Source organism: Canis lupus, chromosome 33 (assembly GCF_048164855.1).
Source record: "Canis lupus baileyi chromosome 33, mCanLup2.hap1, whole genome shotgun sequence".
Classification (NCBI taxonomy): Eukaryota; Metazoa; Chordata; class Mammalia; order Carnivora; family Canidae; genus Canis; species Canis lupus.
Genome location: NC_132870.1, coordinates 28388142 through 28403922, shown reverse-complemented (window position 1 = coordinate 28403922; position 15781 = coordinate 28388142). Strand labels below are relative to the sequence as shown.

Sequence of the window (15781 nt, the reverse complement as noted above, 5' to 3'; positions counted from 1 at the left end):
GCTTAGAACCCACTTTAATTGTGACTACCAGGGCCAACCACTTCTGGCTCGTGGCTTCCCCCTACCCCATCATCTCTAGGATAACACCCTTTGCAACATGCTAGTTAGTTCCCGTTGTATATAACTAAATCAACAGAAAAAGTTAAGAGGAAAACATAGAATAATAGTAGCAATTATATTCACCAAAATGTTGCACCATAGGCATATGGGTGTACATATACTCAAAATAGGGTGTTGGCAGGAAAAAGTTGGCATACCCAAAGAGATTAACTAAATAGTCTAATGAAGGGACTATTTATAAAGGATGTAGTTAGAGAAGCCAGTACAAAGATGACACAAGAAATGATGAAGCACCCAGGGACATTGGAAGTCATTATCACCTCTGGGCCTGGAGAGGAAGGGAGGGAAAGAGGTCTCCAGTGCCAGTAAGAGCTAGCACCATAAAAAGAAGCTGCTAGACAGAAGCTGTGGCCTTAGGTGGAGAAATGTAGCCATTCAGAGTGCAGAGAGTGAGATGAACAGTGATCCTGACCTCTCTCCTCTTAGATTTCCTGCTGGTGATTGACCTGGAGGGAGGAAGGAAGGTCAGATGGTACAGGCAGGAAAGTTCAGAGTCCAAGGCTACAGAACAGGGCTGAGTAGGGTGAGAATGGATCTGGAAGGGCAAAGGGAGAATAACCATCATAGCTTCCTACAGAGTTTTGGGAGTCCATGACAGGTTGGTTTATGATAAGGTATTTCTAAGGGCATTGAACTCCATCGAGATTCTCAACTGGAAGATCCCAGCTGGGAATAAGCATAGTAGGGCAAATTAAAAAGACCAGGGATCCCTGGGTGGCTCAGCGGTTTGGCACCTGCCTTTGGCCCAGGGCGTGATCCTGTAGTTCCAGGATGGAGTCCCGCATCGGGCTCCCTGCATGGAGCCTGCTTCTCCCTCTACCTGTGTCTCTGCCTCTCTCTGTGTGTGTCTCTCATGAATGAATAAATAAAATCTTAAAAAAAAAAAAAAGACCAATGACTTCAGAGTTTAATTTAACCAATTATTCTCCCAAACCCCTCCCCTATACTAACTACTATACAATTTAAATGTAGCCTAAGTTATTAACATTACATCATCTGTAACTGCAGTGGGAAAATGCTCTTTGGTCAGGTTTAACATTATCTTTAAACATTAGAAAATTAGGAGAAAAAAGAAGCCACCATGAAGGCAAGGTAAGCAGTTATGTAGGTTTGCTCCAGATAGTCCCAAGTTAAAGGGACTTGGGATTTTACAAGACTGTACAAATATACAACAAAAATCACTCTGAGCTTTGTAATTCAGAGACTCCCTAAATAGCCTTTCCTCAGAAATCTGCAGATAATCCATACTCAGGATCTTAAGTAATTCGAATTAATTTGTGGAAACATTCTAAAGGGTACAGTGATGCAAAATGATTTCTTGACTGTCATGATTTGCCAATTATTTAGTCAACTAAGACTATGGGGCCCTTTGCCTGTAGCAAATGACCTTTTCTTGGCCACGTAATCTGACCATGGATTCCCAGGCATTGTCTGTTGATAGCAGAGTTCTCTGGCACAACTGGGCTTTCATCAAGGAGACAGTGAAAGGAAAGCAGCCTGCTCTTCTCATCTCCACCTATTTCCTGGCCTCCAATTCCACATTATCTTGACCAGACTGTGGTCATTTTAAGTAAAGAACCGTCATGATCAATACCCTCTGCTATAGAACGGATGAGGACAGGGAAGCAAATATTGCATTTGTCAAGGAGGTCACTGGTGTCCTTTGCCAGAGCAATTTCAGAGAAGCAAAGCTTCTGACCTGGAGTTTACTCCTGTACTACTTGTTAAATCAGAGATTGAGTTAACAGCTGAGAGTGAGAAAGGTAGGATCTTGATAGAGGGTTTTCAGAGAGAGAGAGATAAAGATTGGAGATATCTGCTTTCAGAAATGAGAAAGGAAGCTGGCAAAAGATAAGTAAAAATTTGCCAAGGTTGAGAGCCAAGCTGAGGATGGAGCTCGTAAATATATAATGAAGTTAATCAGCAGAATTATATCTTTAACACAGCTGTGCCAGGATACCTGAGTGCTTGAGAAGAGGCAGTTAGATGGTTTCATCTAGGACCAGAACCAGGAAGAGCCAGTTTAGTAGAAGGGTACACTGGTGAGGTTATTAAGGCATTGTTTACTCAGAGGAGGGATAGAATTTGAACTTGTTAGAATATGAGCCCTGCCTTATTTTCTTGGTCATTGCTATATCTCTGGACCAGCAGTCTCTAACCTTATCTGTGGATTAGAATCACTGGGAGAGCTTTAGAAATCCCTGAGGCCTAAACTACATCACGAACCACTTAAATTGGAATTTCTGGGTGGGTCCCAGGCACAGTATTTTTTAAATTTTTAAAAATATTTTATTTATTTATTCATGAGAGACACAGGGAGGCAGAGACATAGGCAGAGGGAGAAGTAGGCTTCCTTCAGGGAGCCTGATGCAGGACTCAATCCCAGAACCCCAGAATCAAGACCTGAGTCAAAGGCTGCCGCTCAACCACTGAACCACCCAGGTGCCCTGGCACAGTATTTTTTTAAAAGGACTTTGAATGATTCAGTGTACAGCCAAGGATGATAGCAATTGGTCTAGAACAATATCAAATAAAGTAAAAAACCTATGAAATTTAGTTCTGTGAATGAAGGAATGGAACCAGATCAGAGAGGCCCTAAAACTAGAGATAGCGGAGACCAGGAAAAGGGATAAATCCTGAAGTCTCCATGAACTTGAAGTGCAGGTTTGAGGCTGCTGCTTTCAGAGAGAGAGAGACAGATTATAAATTTATCATTTTGGAGTGGGCACAATTGCAAGGGATATTATTTAACCCAATGCTGGTCAAGGGAACTTTTGGCATAAGTCCCACAGAGTGACGCTTGCTACTGTAGTGGTAGCTAGAGATCTGAAGTTAGTGTGTTGGAAGGTTTGTGGAATTAAATGTCAAGGCTACACAGGGGATTGCCAGAGAGGAGGGCAGGAAGACCTGATGTTCATGGCTCTCAGGTTGGACGTTGATCTCAAGTAAACTGGTTCTGACTTGGACTTCCTCCTGTTAGCTTCATGACCCCCAAATTTATGTTTTTCAGCAAATTCTGCAGGCCCTCTGAATCTGAGATCACCTTTGATTCGCTGGGACTACGTCCACCTGATACTAAGACAAACATACTAAAGACTTAACTGGGAATTGGTTCATTAGTTTTCCTATTTCCAAGAGAGTATCGAGTGAAGGCATTGAAGGCTGGCAATGCAGAGTCATAAAAAGTGGGAAGTGCTGTCTAAATTCACTTCCTTTACCTATGATTTTGCTTGAGGCTATTCTGATGGGGCTTCTAGTGAACAAAGATGGTGCTGGAAACAAAACCCATAAAACTCTCTCCTCCCCAAAACCCATAATGGTCTAGGAGAGAAATATGGAGGCAAATAACCTCTAAAATGTCATGTCTTCTTATTTGAATAAGATATTTATTGCTTACTTATCTTATCACAACCCAGGACTCCTGTATCTGATTATGCCGAGTCACATTGAACTCTCGTGGTGAATTAAATGACTGGGGTGGGTTGGGTTCCCAGGAAAAAGCTAAATACACCCTCTTCATTGCCCAATACCCAAGTTGTTTCTAGAGGAACTATTTTTAAGTAGTTGGATAAAGTATGGTCAGGTGGTGAAGAAGTTGGTAACTCATTATTTCATTTCACCGAGAAGTACTTGCACTTCTCCCAGTGAGGTAAACATTAACTTTCTAGATGGAAAACTGCAGTCCTAATCATCTCTGCAGCACTCCAGTCACATGACATATCTGGGGGCAGCTCCAGATGGCAGCATGCAAAACAAATGGTATGAGCCTCAAGCAGTATTTGATTAAGAATTGTTCTCTTTGTGGGAAACAATCAGCCCTCAAACCAGCAAACACTGGTGAACTCTTAAGGGCCTGCTGCCCTGGCAGGATGTTTTGGGAATTTGCAGGAGAACAAAAAATTCCCCTCACTTTGGTAGGTGAGAGGTGAGCCAAAGAAATGGTCACGGGAGAATCTATGTAAGTCAAAAAGAGGACTGCAAACTGAAATCAGGAAGTGCTCTCCAAAGTGGCAGGACCAAGGAAGCACATCAAGTCTCTACATCCCACTGTCACTACCCTGTCCCAGGCCACTACCTTCCATCCCTCACTTAGAACCTAGAACGGGCAGTAGCTTCCCAAAGATTTCCTGCCTCTGGTTTAGGCCCCTCCAGCCCATTCCATGTTCTTGCAGCCATCAGGCTCTTTCTAAAGGTGACTCCCCTACCTGAGCCCATTACATGACATCTCGTTTCACCCAGTTCTCAGGATGAACTACAACTCTGAGAATAGCTGAAAGGTCTATTAGGACTTGATTTCTACCTACTGCTCTGATTTTAAAGCTTGCCACTTCCAGTTGTCATTCTTCACTATCTGAAACTTCCAGTTTGTTTAAACCAGTGATTTCACCTGTCTGAAAATTGTCTTCCACTTCTCTTTTGGGCTAACTCATTCAATTTAGATATTCTAGTGGGTGGTTGTATAGCACCCTAAACTTCACGACCATAAGTTATTACATCCCTACAGCTGTTTAATTATCTGCCTTTATTGCTGAACAATGTTAGTTCACACTGAGTGTTTAATATTCACCACACCCTATTAAGCATTTTCCTTAGCATATCTTTGGTGATTCCCACAACAATCCTATGAGGGAGATGCTGGATTACAAATAATTAAACTGAGGCTTAAGTGAAGTTGTTTGCTTAAATCTTACAACTAGAAAGCCCCGTAGAGTGAGATGTTGGTCTTACCTATCATTTGATTCCTAGCAACAAATGTATACCTAGCCTTTAGATGTAACTAGCACTTAAATTGCATTTAGAATACACTGGCCATGTCACAATCTTGTATATCAACAGCATGAGGAAACTGAGGGATAATGGTTAAGCGACATGCACATGGTCACACAGCTAAGTAGCTAGGCTGGGATTTAAACCTAACCATCTGGCTTCAGAACCACTGCACTGTTTTTCCTTTGCATGAGCAGAAATATTAAGGCAATGAATGAAACAGTCAATAAACCAAAGCAAATTGGGCCACCATTTAATAAAGCAATTCGTTCGTCTTAGGACTGCTCCCCTGAAATCTTTCACAGCACCAACAACAGAAGGATGAATATACAGTTCCTACAAAATGAAGACGTGTTTAAAAGAAAGAATTCTTTTTTATCTGGTAGCATCCTTGTTTTACTGAGTAGTAATTTTTTTAAAAATCAACTAAAATTTCCTTCCTTTTTTTTTTTTTTTTTTGCACTGAAATATGTACTCAAATAACATTCTCCAGAGAAAATGGGGAGAGAAATCCAATAGAATTATGGTGAAAAGTTGAAGTCAACTAGCTATACTGGAAGAGAGCTGCTGTGGTCTAGGGAGAAAGAAAAAAAAAAAAAAGAATGGAAAAATCCTTGCAGTTCCTAACAAGGCAAAAAGTTTAGTTTGGCCTTGTCAAGTACAAATAGAACTTGGGTGGCAGAGAGAAAAAAGCAAAGGAATGCTTTCCTAGTTGTGTTTTTCTCCCTTCCCCAAATGGAAAATTTTATTGCTGTTTTTCTGATTTCTGTATTGTTTTGGTGGTTTCTACCACAGTGAATTGTTTTAAAAGATCATCTCAGCATTTTTTCCCTCTTCATAAAATAGAAGAAATTTGAATTAATGGGAAAACTTTTCTTTTTGGAGGATAATGACTTGGAGTATATGAAGGCAAGAGGATCTCTGAGTGAGGGCCTCTCTCCCAATTGTCAAAAGATATGTCCCTGCAGATGTTGGTAGCTCCCATGCAGGAACCTCCCAGCAATTGTCACAAGTTTGATGCTAGAGCTTTATTTGACGTGGCTACTATATTTTTTTTAGAGACAGGAGACAATGGTTGTAGACTAGTGACGTCAACCTAGAGACAGAGAGAAGTTCCCCGATGAGGGGTAGGATTTGTGGGTGTGTAAGAGGTATAAAAAATTAGGCAGTTGGATGGATGAGTCCGAGGAGAGGGAAAGCCTGGAAATACTAATCTGGGAGTGGAAAATAGTTAAACCTATAAGAATTTGATGAAATTACCCAAGGCAAAGTCACAACTAGGAAAGAGAAGATCCAGTATTAACACCTGGGAAACTCCAACATTTTGTTCTCAAGTAGAGATGGAAGATGGAGAAACCAATAAAAGAGGTGGGTGATTAGAAGCAGTTATGCGAGAGAAAACCAGCAGATGTTTGGAGAGGAGTGGGGCATGAAGATAGAGATCAACAGTATCATGTCCCACTGTGCTGGGTAAGATACGTTTAGAAGAGCCCCCACCACACTGGCAATAATAGAGATACTTGCCAACCTTGGCAAGGACAGTTTTATGGGGAGATGGAAACCAAGGTAGAGTTTGCCAGAATGGCTTGAGGATATACTGGGGGACTGCATCTTAAAATATTTCCACCAAGAAAGAAAAGAGGAACAACAAAAGATAATAAACCACAAGGTCAAAATTAATGGGAAAGGAGGCAATGGCAGATAAGGCCATGTCAACACATTTTTGGAAAATGGAACGCATACGAAGTAGAAGCTGACTTAGCAGGGCATGCAGCATATACACCTAGATACCTGGGCACAGTAGCAGAGTTGAAGAATTTTGATAAGAAACAAGTCAGTTTGCCATGTAGAGCTCTTTAGATGTTCTGCACTTGGATCCAGCAGATACTTCAGAAGGTAGAGGTGAGTATCTGGATGAAAACAGAGATGTTGGTTGAAAGTTTTTATGCAATGATTGAGCTTACTGGTCCCCTTCCTTACATGACCCAGCCAGCAGACTACATTCCCATATGCTACCAGCCTGCTCAAGGAATCTTATTCTCTGGAGAAACTGGGTTAGAGAGAGATTCTTGACTTCAGGACACCTAGTCCAGTGAAAGGACAGAACAAGGCACGGAGTTGTAAGAATGTGGGTAGAATGAACATTTTTGTGCTGAATTATAGTTCTTAGACTCTTTTCTCTGCTACACTCTCAGAATTCTGTCAACAGACTGGTAAACAGATTGGAGGATTCTTCTCTGGAGAACCTAAATTAACCCTAAGACTGACAAATACTGATATTTTTCAGATTCACCCAGTGAAAAGGTACTGCCTTAGTCTGCTCAGACCACTATAATAAAATGCCTAGACTAGATGGCTTAACCACTTATTTATTTCTCACAGTTTTGAAAGCTGGGAAATCTGATGAAAGGCCTCTTCCTGGCTTACAGAAAGCTAGTTGTGTCCTCACATGGTGGAGAGAAGGATTTCTTTCTCTTCCTCTTCTTATAAGGCTATCAAGCTTATCCAATTAGGACCCCATCCTTATAATGTCCTTTAACCTTAATTACCTCCCAAAAACACTATCTCCAAATACAGTCACATGGGGTTAGGGCTTCAGTGTATGAATTTTATTTATTTATTTATTTATTTATTTATTTATTTATTTATTTATTTATTTATTTATTCTTTTATTCTTTTATTTATTTATTCTTTTATTTTTTAATATTTTATTTATCCATTCATGAGAGACACAGAGAGAGGCAGAGACACAGGCAGAGGGAGAAGCAGGCTCCATGCAGGGAGCCTGACGTGGGACTCGATCCCAGGACTCTGGGATCACATCTTGAGCCAAAGGCAAAAGCTCAACCTCTGAGCCATCCAGGCATCCCATAATATATGAATTTAGAGGGGGATACAATTCAGTCCACAGCAGTAAGTAAGAAATAAATGTCGATTGTGTCTTTTAATACATTTTCAGATTGATGATAAATGCAAGAGGATCCATTAGAAGAGTGAAGAGGTTGTTATGCCCCAAGCCTTTCTAGAGGGCAGCCAACCTCTCCCAACTAGAACAGAAGACAGAGGGCTTATGGAGGGAGGTCTCTAGGTGAAAAATGGTATGAATGTGTTCAAATGTTTGGGAATATTTATTCATAGAGGTTCAGTAGATCTCTTGGAAAGAATTTAAAATAAAATAAACGGTAGACATATGCGAAGCTAAAGAAATGGTAGTTTTGACTCCAGGAAAAAAGAAAATGTTGTATGAAAAGGAAATATTCATTATATGCAACTTGGATTGAACAGTGAATATTTCCTGGATATAGTAATGTAAATGATTGCTGACAGCCAAAAATTGTAATAAAGCTATACTGAGAGGACGAGGAAGGAAAAGGATGTATGTGTGTGTGTACATCTCTCATGACATACTTCAACTTCTGTAACAGGAAGTATAGAGAAAATGTTTAAAATAGATCAATAAATAGCAGTATAATAATATAATTTTAAATACATAAATAATTGCTAGTAGAAGCAACATGAAAGTTGGAAGTGGTTTTTACTGTGAGTAGGGTGGCGAGCAGGATTGTGGACTGGGTAGGGCAGTGTTATTAGTGTTTACTAAAGCCTTTTAAGTACTGGCTGGATATTTAAAAACTGTATGTATATACTGGATAAAAATCAGTTATACATTGTAGCTTTTTAAAGTACATTGAATGAGGGACACCTGGAAGGCTCAGTGGTTGAGCACCTGCCTTTGACTCAGGGCATGATCCTGGAGTCCTGGGATCGAGTCCCACATTGGGCTTCCTACATGAAGCCTGCTTCTCCCTCTGCCGAAGCAGTTGGGGCATTTCTGTGGCACTGCTCTGTGGAATCCTGTGATCTCTCAGAATCAGTGTCCTCACAAGAAGATGTCTATTGCAAGAGAAAAGAAAACCCAGTTCCATGCGTGATATAGCTTCAAGTCGTGAGGACTGAATTCCATAGGAGAAGTAAAAAGAGTGATTTCCTACCTCTGCCCCTCTTGAGAAAAATGGTAAGAGGCCCACAATAGCTTTCTGTTGGTATCTTTGTCCAGACCCTGTGTGGCAATAATTATAAGGAGGCATAGAATAGTTCTTGTGGTCAAAGCTCTACAAGAGTATCATATGTAAGGATACATTTTATTACACTTGAGTGCCTATAACCATAACAATATGTTGTAAACATACACTGTTTACCTTCTGAACATTAATGAAACTACTATATTTGTTCAGAAGAACAACCAAAACTATAAAAGATTTCAAAACAAACCTAAAAAGCCCCTAAGGGAAATGACTTAGTTGGCCTGTGGATCATTATCTAATGATTTTTAAAGATTACGTTTTAAATTATTTGGCATCCTATGCTTCTCCTGTTCCCAGCATATTTAAAAGAATGATAGATCTGCCAAGTTTAATGTAATATAATCCATTATAAAAATTACTGAACTCAAATGCTATAGGCAGGGCTAAGCACAGGTATGTGCTTATCCATTTTGGAGAGAGGTTGTGATAACCAATATAGGAAGAATCAGCGTACCATATCCAGAGGGATATTTCATATGTATTCCCCAACAGAGATCCAACTGTCAAGTTTTCCATGATATTGTCATATTAATATGTTGGTAGATGAGTAGAGGCACTGCATCGTTTAGCTGCAGTGCATAGTTATACCACCCTAGAAGAGGGAGACTCAGATGACTTCAGGGACCAGGCTGGTAAATCAGATGGGACTGATGTTGGGACCCAAGAGTACATGTATTAAATTAAACCTACACTTGTATAGTAATCCCTCCTTATCCATGGAGGATACATTCCAAGACCCCCAGTGGATGCCTCCAATCACCAATAGTACCAAGCCCTATATATGCTATGTTTTCTCCCATACATACATACCTACGATAAAGTTTAATTTATAGATTAGGCACAGTAAGAGATGAACAACAATAACTAATGATAAAATAGAACAATTACAGCAACATACTGTAATAAAAGTTACATGAATGTTATCTCTCTTTTTCTCAAAATAGCTTATTTACTTTACTTACCCTTTTCGTGATGATGTGAGATGATAAAATGCCCATGTGGTGAGATGAAGCGAAGTGAAGGCCACAGTCTGTCATGACGTAGCATTAGGCTACTATTGACCTTCTGATGATATGTCAGAAGGAAGATTATACTACTTTCAGACCATAGTTGACTTGGGGTAACTGAAACTGTGAAAAGTGAAACCATGGATAAGAGGAGGAATGCTGTACATACATATACACATATATGTACCAGCACATTATGCTCGCCAAACAAGAGTCTGTTGGTCACATCTTTCCTAGGGGCTGCCAATTTGTGGTCTTTGCTTAGCTGTAGGACTACTACCCCTGTACAAACTCTAGGATCATAACTGACCTTCAGAGTCTCTAGGATTTCTGACTCTATCCTGGAGCAGAATTGATTTAGGCCTAAAATTAATTAAGTTAATCCTAAATAATTGCCTATCCTTCAAGTCCTGCTCAAACTCTACCTCATCCATGAAATTATCCCTTTCCCCCTCTGAAATGTAGCCTTGTCTTCTGCTGACCTTGCTTTGTATCTCTGTTACAACAATTCCACTGTCCTTTACTGCAATGGTTTGGGTATGTGTCAGTGTCAGCCTGAATGGCCCAGCCTTACCTATGAAAACTCATATAACTCTTAGTAAAATTTAATGGAAGGAATTTCTTAGTATTTTAACTGACATATAGAAATTACAAAAAATCCTGTATCTGTGACCAAACCAAAAAGTATCTCCCCCGACCAGAGTAGTTTCTCCATATTTCCCAAACTAGTGTTCCTCAGAACATTAATCCCAAGAGATACTTCTTGAAAAGTGCTCTGTGGCCAAATGCTGAACTCCATATCCTGATGAAGAGTCATAAAGCACATTGGCATTGTAAAAGCTGTGAGAAGATCAGAAGAGACTAAAGAAATGTTTACTTTTTTCATCAAAGATTAGTTTTATATATTTGACCATGAGATCTCTTTTTTAATAGGGCTATTTAATGGATTGCTCTCAGAATGTAGTCTTTGCATAGGCAGGGAGGACAGACTCTCGCTCCAGGCTGCCTACAACCCAATCCTCACCATTCATTGTCCTTGGGTAAATTACTTGACTGCTTGAGGACTAAGCTTTTTCATCTGTAAAATGGGTATAACAACAGTAAGACATACCCTTATAGGGCTGCTATGAAGGTTAAGTGAGTTAATATATGCAAACTATGTGCCTCTGCCTAGATTTGGAGTTTAGATTAGAAAATCAGACCTTCAAATTCAACAATTGAAATATAAGATGCTGGTCTAAATGTTTGCTTTGCTACCAATAAAAGCTGTTTAGAGAAGGAGCCATGTTGGTGGGTTTGCTAACATGATCCAACACCTCCCTGCCTTATCCACCCCCACTTCACCCACTTTGATTCAAATGTCTCAGTCAGAGGCCAGGAAGGATATGCAGTCTTCCCTTGTAGGGGCAGAGTAAGCAAGGTAAGTGTCTGTCTTGGTATATTAGTGTGCTAGGGCTACTGTAACAAAGTATCACAAGTGAGGTGGCTTAGAGCAATAGAACTCTACATCTTACAGTTTTAGAGGCTAGAAATCTAAAATCAAGGTATTGTCAGGACCACTCCCTCTAAAACCTATAGGGAGGAATCCTTCCTTGCTTCCTCCAGTTTCTGGGAGCTCTGGATGTTCCCTGGCTTGTGGCAATGTAATTCCTACCTCTGCCTGCATCATCACATAGCATTCTCCCTTTCTCTTCATGTGGACTTCCCCCTATGTGTGTCCATCTCTGAGTCTAAATTTCCCCTTTTTATAAAGACATGGGTCATGTTAGGATAGGAACTACACTGAGGCTCTCATTTTAACTAGATTATCTCTGTAATCTAGACCCTATTTCCAAATACGTCACATGCTGAGGTATGGGGGTTAGGACATTGACCTATCTTTTTTATGGGGACACAGTTTAGCCAACAACACCCTGAGACCAGGTGTCTAAAATAGAGAAAATGGAACTGAAGATAAGTTCTGAAACTTCTTCTCCACATCACCAATCAGAGACATAATTTCTTCTTGCCTGAGTATCCAGCTGTGCTCCCAATACTTTCTCTCTTCCTAGGGCTAGAAATTTACCCCTCTCCCTATGGAAAGTGAAGGTGTAGGGAAATGTACCTCCCCTCCCTGCCCTATTCTCAAAATGTAGCCCAAGGAAAACTTTTGGAATTAAATAGGTATTTTGGAACTGCTTGTGGTCCTGCCTTAAAATTTGTCAGTTTTGTCTCTCCTGGGCTCAAGGATATATCCGTGTGTATTGAAGAAAACACTGGTTACCTAGACACTGGAAGACTTGAGTACTCCTTGGTGTTGCACTTGGGGCCACCTCAATTGGCTCTGCCCTTGGGACCTATGTTCCTTGAGGCCTAAATTTTTTTTTTTTTTTTGGACAATATCCTCATTAGTCTTAGAAACAACTTTTAGCAGCTAATGAACAATAATAATATGTATTTAGATTTTTACTAAAGTTTTGGGGGAGAGGATGGCTATTCAATAATGAGAAAAAAGTGAAGTTGCACATGGAGCAGATAGTGTTTCAAAAAGAAATGAATAGAATAAGTCAGGCATTTTAGTCCAGGGAGAGTAGCTAGCAAGTGGTAAATGTTTATGAAGTGCTTGACCTGTATTGGCTCACTCAATCCTGAGGCCTGATGGTGGGCTGTAGGATAGGGTAATCTGCCTTCAGACTTGCACTTTTAAAAACTGAGCTACATATCCTCTTCTGCATGAAATAGAGGATGTTGCTCTTATCATTTTGCCCTGAGAGAGGTTTGTCTAAGTTTTTCCACAGCATTTGATACATTTGGAATTATTCCCTCCCTTGATTGTGTGATCCTCTGGAACAGGAACTGGTCTATACTCACCTAATTCGCTGCCTGTCACCTTGCAGGTAAGTTTTTAAGTTGAACGACTAAATAATTTTTCCCAAAGAGTTCTTTGAGGATTTTTCTGATCCACATAGATATTATAGTCTTCAAAGTAAAGTGATTTATGAATTTTGATTACTTCATACCCAGAAGCAAAAATGTCTAGGCTAAGATTTATATTCAAAGAAGGGACATTATGTTGAACATCCTTTATCATTACTTATAGCTTTGCCCACAGTTTGATCAAGAAAGCCCAATTTCTTCTTGGATCTCTTCATGGAAGTGTCCAGGTGCTCAATGCTGGCGCCTTAGTATCTTCAGGCAACCTGCTGAGTGATCACTTGCATAGGCTCTTTCCAGACTCAGTGGGATAACTTGACTCTCGCCATTATCAGTAGAGAAACACAGGCTAATCTGGTGCCCCATTCAAACCCGAAGTTTATTTACATGGTGGATTTTAGAATCCAAGTAGTTGACTGACTTTTGTGTTATATTCTACTTCCTATAAAGCACCTGATTTCTTGAGCCCCCGAAGCACTGGCTGGGTCTAATAAATTCACAGAAGGAAATGCACATATTGAAAGAATCTTAAATCAAAATCTGATGGTAACTGACCTTGTGACTCACTTTGGGAAATGGAAGGGGAAAGCAGCCCTGGCTACATAAATATATTTTGCAAGAAGTTGCTGTGGCCAACTTCAAAAAGGTTTTTGGTCTGTGTTCTCCTCTAGTATTTTGATGGATTCTTGTCTCACATTTAGGTCTCCCAACCATTTTGACTTTATCTTTGTGTATAGTATAAGAGAATGGTCCAGTTTCATTCTTCTGTATGTGGCTGTCCAATTTTCCCAATACCATTTATTGAAGAGACTGTCTTTTTTTCCAGTGGATATTCTTTCCTGCTTTGTCAAAGATGAGTTGACTATGGAGTTGATGGTCCATTTCTGGGTTCTCCATTCTGTTCCACTGATCTATGTGTCTGTTTTTGTGCCAGTACCTTGCTGTCTTAATGATCACAGCTTTGTAATACAGCTTGAAGTCAGGCATTGTGATGCCCCCAGCTTTGGTTTTCTTTTTCAACATTCCTCTGGCTATTCAGGGTCTTTTCTGGTTCCATACAAATCTTAAGATTATTTGTTCCAATTCTCTGAAGAAATTCCATGGTATTTTGATAGGGATTGCATTGAACGTGTAAATTGCTATGGATAGTATAGACATTTTCACAATATTTATTCTTCCAATCCATGAGCATGGGATGTTTTTCCATCCCTTTACATCTTCTTCAATTTCTTTCATAAGTGTTCTGTAGTTTTTAGAGTATAGAACCTTTACCTCTTCGGTTAGGTTTATTCCTAGGTATTTTATGGCTTTGGGTGACTTGATGGGATGAGCACTGGGTGTTACACTATATGTTGGCAAGTTGAATTTAAATTAAAAAAAAGCCCTGGTTAATTAGCTATTTATTAAACCCAACACCCTTGTCCTTATGTTATTCTAGACAATTTGTCCATATAGAACAAATGCCAGAGCAAGGGGAAATGATGTATGCATGGGAAAATAGGTATGGAGGCTGGGTGAGGGCCAAGTGGTAGGAATGGTGGCAAAGAGTATGTCTCTTCTGTTTTCTAAACTCAAGAGAGGAAAAAATGGATATTACTTCTTGGTCTGGTGGATTCTGGCAGCCTAGATCTTCAAATATTTGTTCAGGAGCTTCTGTGTCTTAATTCAGTCATTCATTTATTTGTTAATTCATTAACTTGAATAATAAGCATGATTGTGTACCTATTATATGCCAGCTACTCAGTGGCAACCTTAGAATATAGAGATGAATGAGATCTATTGCCCATATTTCAGAGTTTAAGAAGAATTTAAATATGGAAACAGAGTAGATTGGAAACACCTTGAAGGCAGGAATACGACTTATTCATCAGGTAACACTGATACCTGACATGTTGACGGTACATAGTAGGCATTTAATAAATGTTGGTTGATCTCTTTTTTTTTTTTTTTTTTTTTTTTTTTTTTTTTTTTTTTTTTTTTAAATTTTTATTTATTTATGATAGTCACAGAGAGAGAGAGAGAGAGAGAGGCAGAGACACAGGCAGAGGGAGAAGCAGGCTCCATGCACTGGGAGCCTGACGTGGGATTCGATCCCGGGTCTCCAGGATCGCGCCCTGGGCCAAAGGCAGGCGCTAAACCACTGCGCCACCCAGGGATCCCTGTTGGTTGATCTCTTAATGAAGATATTGGTGATCCATTAATAAAGCAATTATCACATTCTGGTGTTAAATTGCAAAACACATGTAATACAGTCAAAGACTTCAATAAATGCCACAAAGTGATCTGCATCTCAGGGTAGAGTGCTCTTCCTTAACACTAGCTCATATTTCATTCAGCTATGGCTCAACCTGAGTGAAACAACTGATATAAAAAGGGCATCAATTGTTCTAGTTATCTCTGTGAAAAGAATAGCATGGCATGGGATGACAGTTGCTATGTGGACATTTATAACAGTGGTGTGTTTATATTCTTATTGATTTCTGATAGCACTTTAAAAATAGAAGCCATAAATTATGTATAGCCAAGACCTATTAGGAACTGCAAGGGAACTACACTTAAAACAAATGGCCCAAGAAATGTAAAGTCAGCTGGCTTAGAGTAAGAATTTCTAACAATAATTTATCTGTAACTGCTACTAGTCATGCTATGGCCTTACGAATGCTAAGGGGTATCTCTGGTGTGGCTACAGCCAGGGGTCAGGGACAAGCCGTGGAGAGTATACATATGACTTAGTGCCTGTCAAGGACTAGGAGTTATTACCAGGGGCTCTAGGATTATGCTTATCTCCATGGATGACTGCCTATAGAGGGCCACAAAGTTCCCTCCATGAGACTTTATAACTGAGCAGCATTCTCTTCATAACATGATATGGAAAGAAGAGCGTGAGAT

General features: G+C 39.9%; 1 protein-coding gene across 10 annotated transcripts in view; it reads right to left on the bottom strand.

Annotated features, from left to right (window-relative positions):
* SGMS2 (sphingomyelin synthase 2) overlaps nucleotides 1-15781 on the bottom strand; it is a 130564-nt gene that overhangs the window by 91818 nt on the left and 22965 nt on the right. For 7 of the 10 annotated variants that reach the window (XM_072809926.1, XM_072809928.1, XM_072809927.1 and 4 more), the window contains 2 exons: nucleotides 9935-10102; nucleotides 6679-6797 (listed from right to left, as the gene is read on the bottom strand). The gene's annotated coding sequence lies outside the window, so the exon portion shown is untranslated. The remainder of the gene's footprint in view (nucleotides 1-6678; nucleotides 6798-9934; nucleotides 10103-15781) is intronic. The other 3 variants (XM_072809923.1, XM_072809925.1, XM_072809924.1) reach the window with 1 other exon arrangement.